At 33.2% G+C, this 6,552-nt stretch overlaps 1 protein-coding gene across 1 annotated transcript in view; it reads left to right on the forward strand.

Moving 5' to 3' along the window:
* The window catches only part of timm44 (translocase of inner mitochondrial membrane 44 homolog (yeast)), a 7,942-nt gene extending 7,909 nt beyond the window's left edge, over window positions 1–33 (forward strand). The window contains exon 13 of the mRNA XM_051910744.1: window positions 1–33. This exon is cut by the window's left edge and continues 842 nt beyond it. The gene's annotated coding sequence lies outside the window, so the exon portion shown is untranslated.
* The last annotated feature ends 6,519 nt before the right edge of the window (window positions 34–6,552 follow it).

The following is a 6,552-nucleotide window of genomic DNA, read 5'->3' on the forward strand; positions in this document are numbered from 1 at the left end:
AAACTATTCCATGCTTCACCACTCACCATGAAAGATGTGCTGATATGCTGATTTATTTCACTCATTTTATTGTCTTGTTAAAAGTCAATAGGCAATATTGCACAAAATTGAACTAAAAATGCCTAATAATCATTGAAATGCTGATCCATACTGTTTCAGTAAACTGTTGCCAATATATACAGTAAGTTAGAACAGGTTAGCAAGTTGGCTAGCCTTTCTTTTAGCAGATCTAGTTGGATAAATCTATTTATTATAGCAGTGTACAACATTTTATGTTGTTAAATCTTTAGCCAAATGTCACTGTTTTGGATTTAACAAGAGTTTATTAATTTTTTTTCTAGTGTAAATGTTCGGATGTGACGTTGTAGCGCTGCTCTGATTGCATTTAAAACAAATACAAGCTACTCGATTTAAATCTGTTTAAATGGTAGCTACAGTTAAGCTAATCATGTAAAAAGCAGTTAGCTACACTGAAAGCTACTAGGAAAAAACTAGATAACTGCCAAAAAGATACATAGCTATTCCATTTAAAGTAGTTTATACTCTTTAAAAAGCAGTTAGCACTACAGGCTACTAGCAAAAAAATAGCTAACTGCAATGAAGGTACATTTGTTACTTACAAAAACCAGCTAACTGAAATTAAGGTGTATAGTATACTTGCAAAAACTAGCTAACTGAAATTATACTTGCAGAAACTAGCTTACTGAAATTAAGGTGTATATAGCTACTTGCAAAAACTAGCTAACTGAAATTAAGGTGTATATAGCTACAAAAACTAGCTAACTGAAATTAAGGTGTATATAGGTACTTGCAAAAACTAGCTAACTAAAATTATACTTGCAAAAACTAGCTAACTGAAATTATACTTGCAAAAACTAGCTAACTGCAATTAAGGTGTATATAGCTACTTGCAAAAACTAGCTAACTGAAATTAAGGTGTATATAGCTACAAAAACTAGCTAACTGAAATTAAGGTGTATATAGGTACTTGCAAAAACTAGCTAACTGAAATTATACTTGCAAAAACTAGCTAACTGCAATTAAGGTGTATATAGCTACTTGCAAAAACTAGCTAACTAAAATTATACTTGCAAAAACTAGCTAACTGAAATTATACTTGCAAAAACTAGCTAACTGCAATTAAGGTGTATATAGCTACTTGCAAAAACTAGCTAACTGAAATTAAGGTGTATATAGCTACAAAAACTAGCTAACTGAAATTAAGGTGTATATAGGTACTTGCAAAAACTAGCTAACTGAAATTATACTTGCAAAAACTAGCTAACTGCAATTAAGGTGTATATAGCTACTTACGAAAACTAGCTAACTGAAATTAAGGTGTATATAGCTACTTGCAAAAACTAGCTAACTGAAATTAAGGTGTATATAGCTACTTACAAAAACTAGCTAACTGAAATTATACTTGCAGAAACTAGCTTACTGAAATTAAGGTGTATACAGCTACTTGCAAAAACTAGCTAACTGAAATTATACTTGCAAAAACTAGCTAACTGCAATTAAGGTGTATATAGCTACTTGCAAAAACTAGCTAACTGAAATTAAGGTGTATATAGCTACAAAAACTAGCTAACTGAAATTAAGGTGTATATAGGTACTTGCAAAAACTAGCTAACTGAAATTATACTTGCAAAAACTAGCTAACTGCAATTAAGGTGTATATAGCTACTTACGAAAACTAGCTAACTGAAATTAAGGTGTATATAGCTACTTGCAAAAACTAGCTAACTGAAATTAAGGTGTATATAGCTACTTACAAAAACTAGCTAACTGAAATTAAGGTGTATATAGCTATTTACGAAAACTAGCTAACTGAAATTAAGGTGTATAAAGCTACTTGCAAAAACTAGCTAACTGAAATTAAGGTGTATATAGCTACTTACACAAACTAGCTAACTGAAATTAAGGTGTATATAGCTACTTACAAAAACTAGCTAACTGAAATTAAGGTGTATATAGCTACTTGCAAAAACTAGCTAACTGAAATTAAGGTGTATATAGCTACTCACGAAAACTAGCTAACTGAAATTAAGGTGTATATAGCTACTTACAAAAACTAGCTAACTGAAATTAAGGTGTATATAGCTACTTGCAAAAACTAGCTAACTGAAATTAAGGTGTATAGCTACTTGCAAAAACTAGCTAACTGAAATTATACTTGCAAAAACTAGCTAACTGAAATTAAGGTGCATAGCTACTTGCAAAAACTAGCTAACTGAAATAAAGGTATATATAGCTACTCACGAAAACTAGCTAACTGAAATTAAGGTGTATATAGCTACTTACGAAAACTAGCTAACTGATATTAAGGTGTATGTAGCTACTTGCAAAAACTAGCTAACTGAAATTATACTTGCAAAAACTAGCTTCCTGAAATTAAGGTGTATATAGCTACTTACAAAAATTAGCTAACTGCAATGAAGGTACATAGCTAGTTTTTTGTTTGTAGCGTTATTGCAGTTAGCACATTTTGTAAATCGCTTGTACAGTAAGTGTGGCTAACTACTGTTTAAAGGGTTGTTTGACTCTATCTACAATTTTAAACTACACTGTTAATTGAATAGCTTAGTTTGGCAAGTTATAATTTGAACTTTGACAGAAAACTAGTGTTTCTGCCAACGTATAACAGCTGTAGGACTTGAATGTACACTTCTAATTCACTTTAGCATCCAATTTACCAGAATTGCTGGCAGTATTTGGCTATTTGGAGTGAAAAAAATGGTGTTATGTAATGTTTCAGAGAATTGTTCTCTTCAGGTTTCTGTGGGTTGATTCTCACCAACGTGCAGAGCTTGTCCATGAACGTGGGCGCGCCGTTTTGACATGGTCAGATTTATTGCCTGTGCTCTGGAAATGTGGAGGAAGCCTGATAAACAGGCTTTCCTATTCGTTCATCCATTCATACATCCCGTGACAAGCGCATCTGTTTGGTGATGGATCTCCTGGGCTGAGGTTTGCACTTGTCCTGAAGTTTTCCTACATCTGCAGATGGATAGTATGTTCTGACCCGTCAAGCCTATAGAAAATATACAAAATCCACCTCAGAACATTAGATAGCATTATTCTAAAATATATAAGACACCACAAGCAAAATTTGTTTAAATACTGGTTCAGAATAGCATTCAACCAATGTATACTGTGACTACATAATTACATACTAATCTTGCAGTATGTGTAGTTAGTAGTATGTGCATAGTATGAATACTTTGGCCTGCCATTTTTAAGCAAATAATATGCAGAATAGCATACTACTATTCTATTATGTATACTAGTACTACTGTATATACTATTCTTTCAGTAGTATGTATACTGTGACCTGCCATTTTTGAGCAGATTTTGTTTAAAAATGTCTTGATTCTTGGTTGTTTGTTGCTGGTTCAGAATAGCACTCTTCCATACTATTATGTATACTGTGATTAGTACTGCATACTGTTCTTGCAGTATGTACTATGTATACTATGGCCTTCCATTTTTGAGCAGATTTTGTTAATGTCATGACTTTTGGCTGTTTGTTTAAATGCTGGTTCAGAATAGCAGTATACCATACTATTATGTATACTGTAACTAGTACTACATACTATACTATTCCTGCAGTATGTATAGTATAAATACAACAAAATCTTTTTGTTAATGTCTTGACTTTTGGGCTATTTGTTTAAATGCTGGATTAGAATAGCATACTACTATACTATTATGTATAGCTGTGACTAGTACTACTGTACTATTCTTTCAGTATGTAGTATGAATACTGTGACCTGCCATTTTTGAGAGATTTTGTTTAAAAAATGTCTTGACTTTTGCTTCTATGTGTAAATGCTGGTTCAGAATAGCATTCTTCTGTACTATTATGTATACTGTGACTAGTACTACATACTGTTCTTGCAGTATGTACTATGTATACTGTGATCTGCCATTTGTAAGCAAATTTTGTTTGTTAATATCTTAACTTTTTTATGATTAAATACTGGTTCAGAATAGCATTCTAGCATACTGTGACTAGTACTACATACTATTCTTGCAGTATATAGTATGTATAGTACAAATACTGTGACCTGCCACTTTTAATAAAATTTTGTTTATGTCTTGGCTTTTGGCTGTTTTTTTTAATGCTGGTTCAGACTAGCATACTACTATACTATTACGTATACTAGTACTACTGTGCATACTATTCTTTCAGTATGTAGTATGTATACTGTGACCTGCCATTTTGAGCAAATGTTGTTTAAAAATGTCTTGACTTTTGCTTGTATATTTAAATTCTAGTTCAGGATAGCAGTATTTTGTATACTGTGACTAGTACTACATACTATTCCTGCAGTATGTAGTATATATAGTAAAAATACTGTGACCTGCCACTTTTAAGAAAATTGTTTGTTAATGTCTTGACTTTTGCTTATTTGTTTTTCAGAATAGCAGTATACCATATTATTATGTATACTGTGACTATACTATTCCTGCAGTATGTAGTATGTATAGTATGTAAACTGTGACCTGCAATTTTTAATCAAATATTGTTTAAAAATGTCTTGATTTTTGGCTGTACAGTTAAATACTGGTTCAGAATTGCATATTACCATACTATTTTTTACTATACTTATGTAGTATGTGTACTGTGACCTGGCATTTCCAGTGAAACAAATGAACCTGGAGCAGTATTAAATGTGATTTCAACTCATTTTTGACACAATATTTGATTGGACCAGCAAAAGTTACATTTTTATACATGCATACATACATTTTCCCTTTGTTATAATAGAAATGGAAGGTCAAGCGCACTGCATTGTGGGATACAATGTTCACACAGTGTGCTCTGGTTATATTACTGCACACGTTCCAAACAAACCCTCTTCACAGACCTGTCAGGAACATATGCTCGCAAACACACAGGCACACTCATTTACATATGCAAATGAGCTGCAACATTGGCATTCAGTTAATGGCTTGCTAATGAGACCCCTCCAGTGCTCATTTATTAGACCTTTAGGCTGTTAACGCGAGTCATTTTGTGTACCGCAGAAAGCAAATAATTGTTTTCGATGGCATGTAAAGACTCAAATCATGTGTCATGTTGTCACTTTACTAAGCAATTAGTCTGATTTAAGTTTCTTGGATATATTTACGGAAGGTCAGAGGTCAAGGAAGCGTGTGATTACTCAAAGACAGCAAATTAGTGGCAAATCAATGGATATTTCAGCAGTGTCCACTGTGGAGCGGCATACGTTCTCCTCATGAGCAGGTCGTCTAGGGCTGCGTTGGCGTATCCTCGCTCGAAATGAAATGAACGATCGCCCCATCCCAAAGGCAGATTCTTTATGAGGATCTATGGCTGTGTTTTGGAGGACGAAAACAATGGCAAATCCGGTTTCTATTGATCAGTAAGTCCTCTGCCTGCGGTTCTCCTGTTAGTGGCTTTCAGGACGACAATTTGTCACGGGTTTAATGTGGAGGACGACTCGTTTCTGTCAGGGCTTTAGGCTGCGGGTGATTTCTGCTGGTGTAAATTCAACTTCAGCCTTAAAACCACGCAAACAATGTCTTAGGTTGTCAAAACTGTCATCAGCATGGGAACACTTCCTCAAGACGATCGCAAATAGATGTTTTACTTGGAATTCAATGGTTTGGTTCGGAGTCCAGTACTTTAACATTTGCAGTACAGTTTCTTCAGTACATACATGCTTATCTCAGGAAGTGTTTGCTCAGCAAGATTTATTATCATAAAATGTAGGAACTTTGACTCATGAAGGTATTTTATTTTCTTAAAAGTGGATGTTTATCCTCGTATAACTTACATATCTTGATTGCCGGCATCTCTGCGATTTTCGCAAGTTTGCTTTGTACTTCAAAAAACAATTCATTTTTAAACTATATGATAATTGAGCATTTGTTAACTTCACACTCTTAAAACAAGAGGGAAAATATGGCTTTTTACAGAGCTTATTAAAATGAATAATTATTTTCTAATTATAAAAATAATTATTTCGGCCCAAAAATTCTAGCAAAAATAACTGTGTTGAATATAAGTGTCACCCCCATTTTTGAGAATAGACATGAAAATGCACTAAGTTTGGCCTTGTTTTAAAAAAAAAAAAAAACTTAGAAGATTATTGCTGAAGTGAAAGCACTTGTTGAATTCACTTGAATTAAAAAAAAATTAAAGTATGAAATAGTTATGGAAGTTTAAATTTACTGTAAATCAAATGTACTGTACTAAATATTTAATATTTCATATAAAATTGATATTTTATCAAATATATTTGTCTCTAATGAAAGCCATATGTCTATCCAAGCTGTGTTCCAAATTTGAAGTTGATATCACAAAAATTAAAGTTCCCATGAGATTTTGTTCAGGCGCTGTACCAAAAAGAGCCACCGGGTGTCACCGACATTCTATTGAATTTATTTTAATGCATTCTCCTGTTACAAATTGATCAATTTCTGTCCAAATCTCACTTCTATCACAAAACAGTTGGCAAATATGGAACCGTGAGACTCGAGACCTTTCCAACGATATGTGTTTTGTCAAGATCAGAAAAG

This window comes from Ctenopharyngodon idella, chromosome 10 (genome assembly GCF_019924925.1).
Source record: "Ctenopharyngodon idella isolate HZGC_01 chromosome 10, HZGC01, whole genome shotgun sequence".
In the NCBI taxonomy this organism is placed as follows: domain Eukaryota; kingdom Metazoa; phylum Chordata; class Actinopteri; order Cypriniformes; family Xenocyprididae; genus Ctenopharyngodon; species Ctenopharyngodon idella.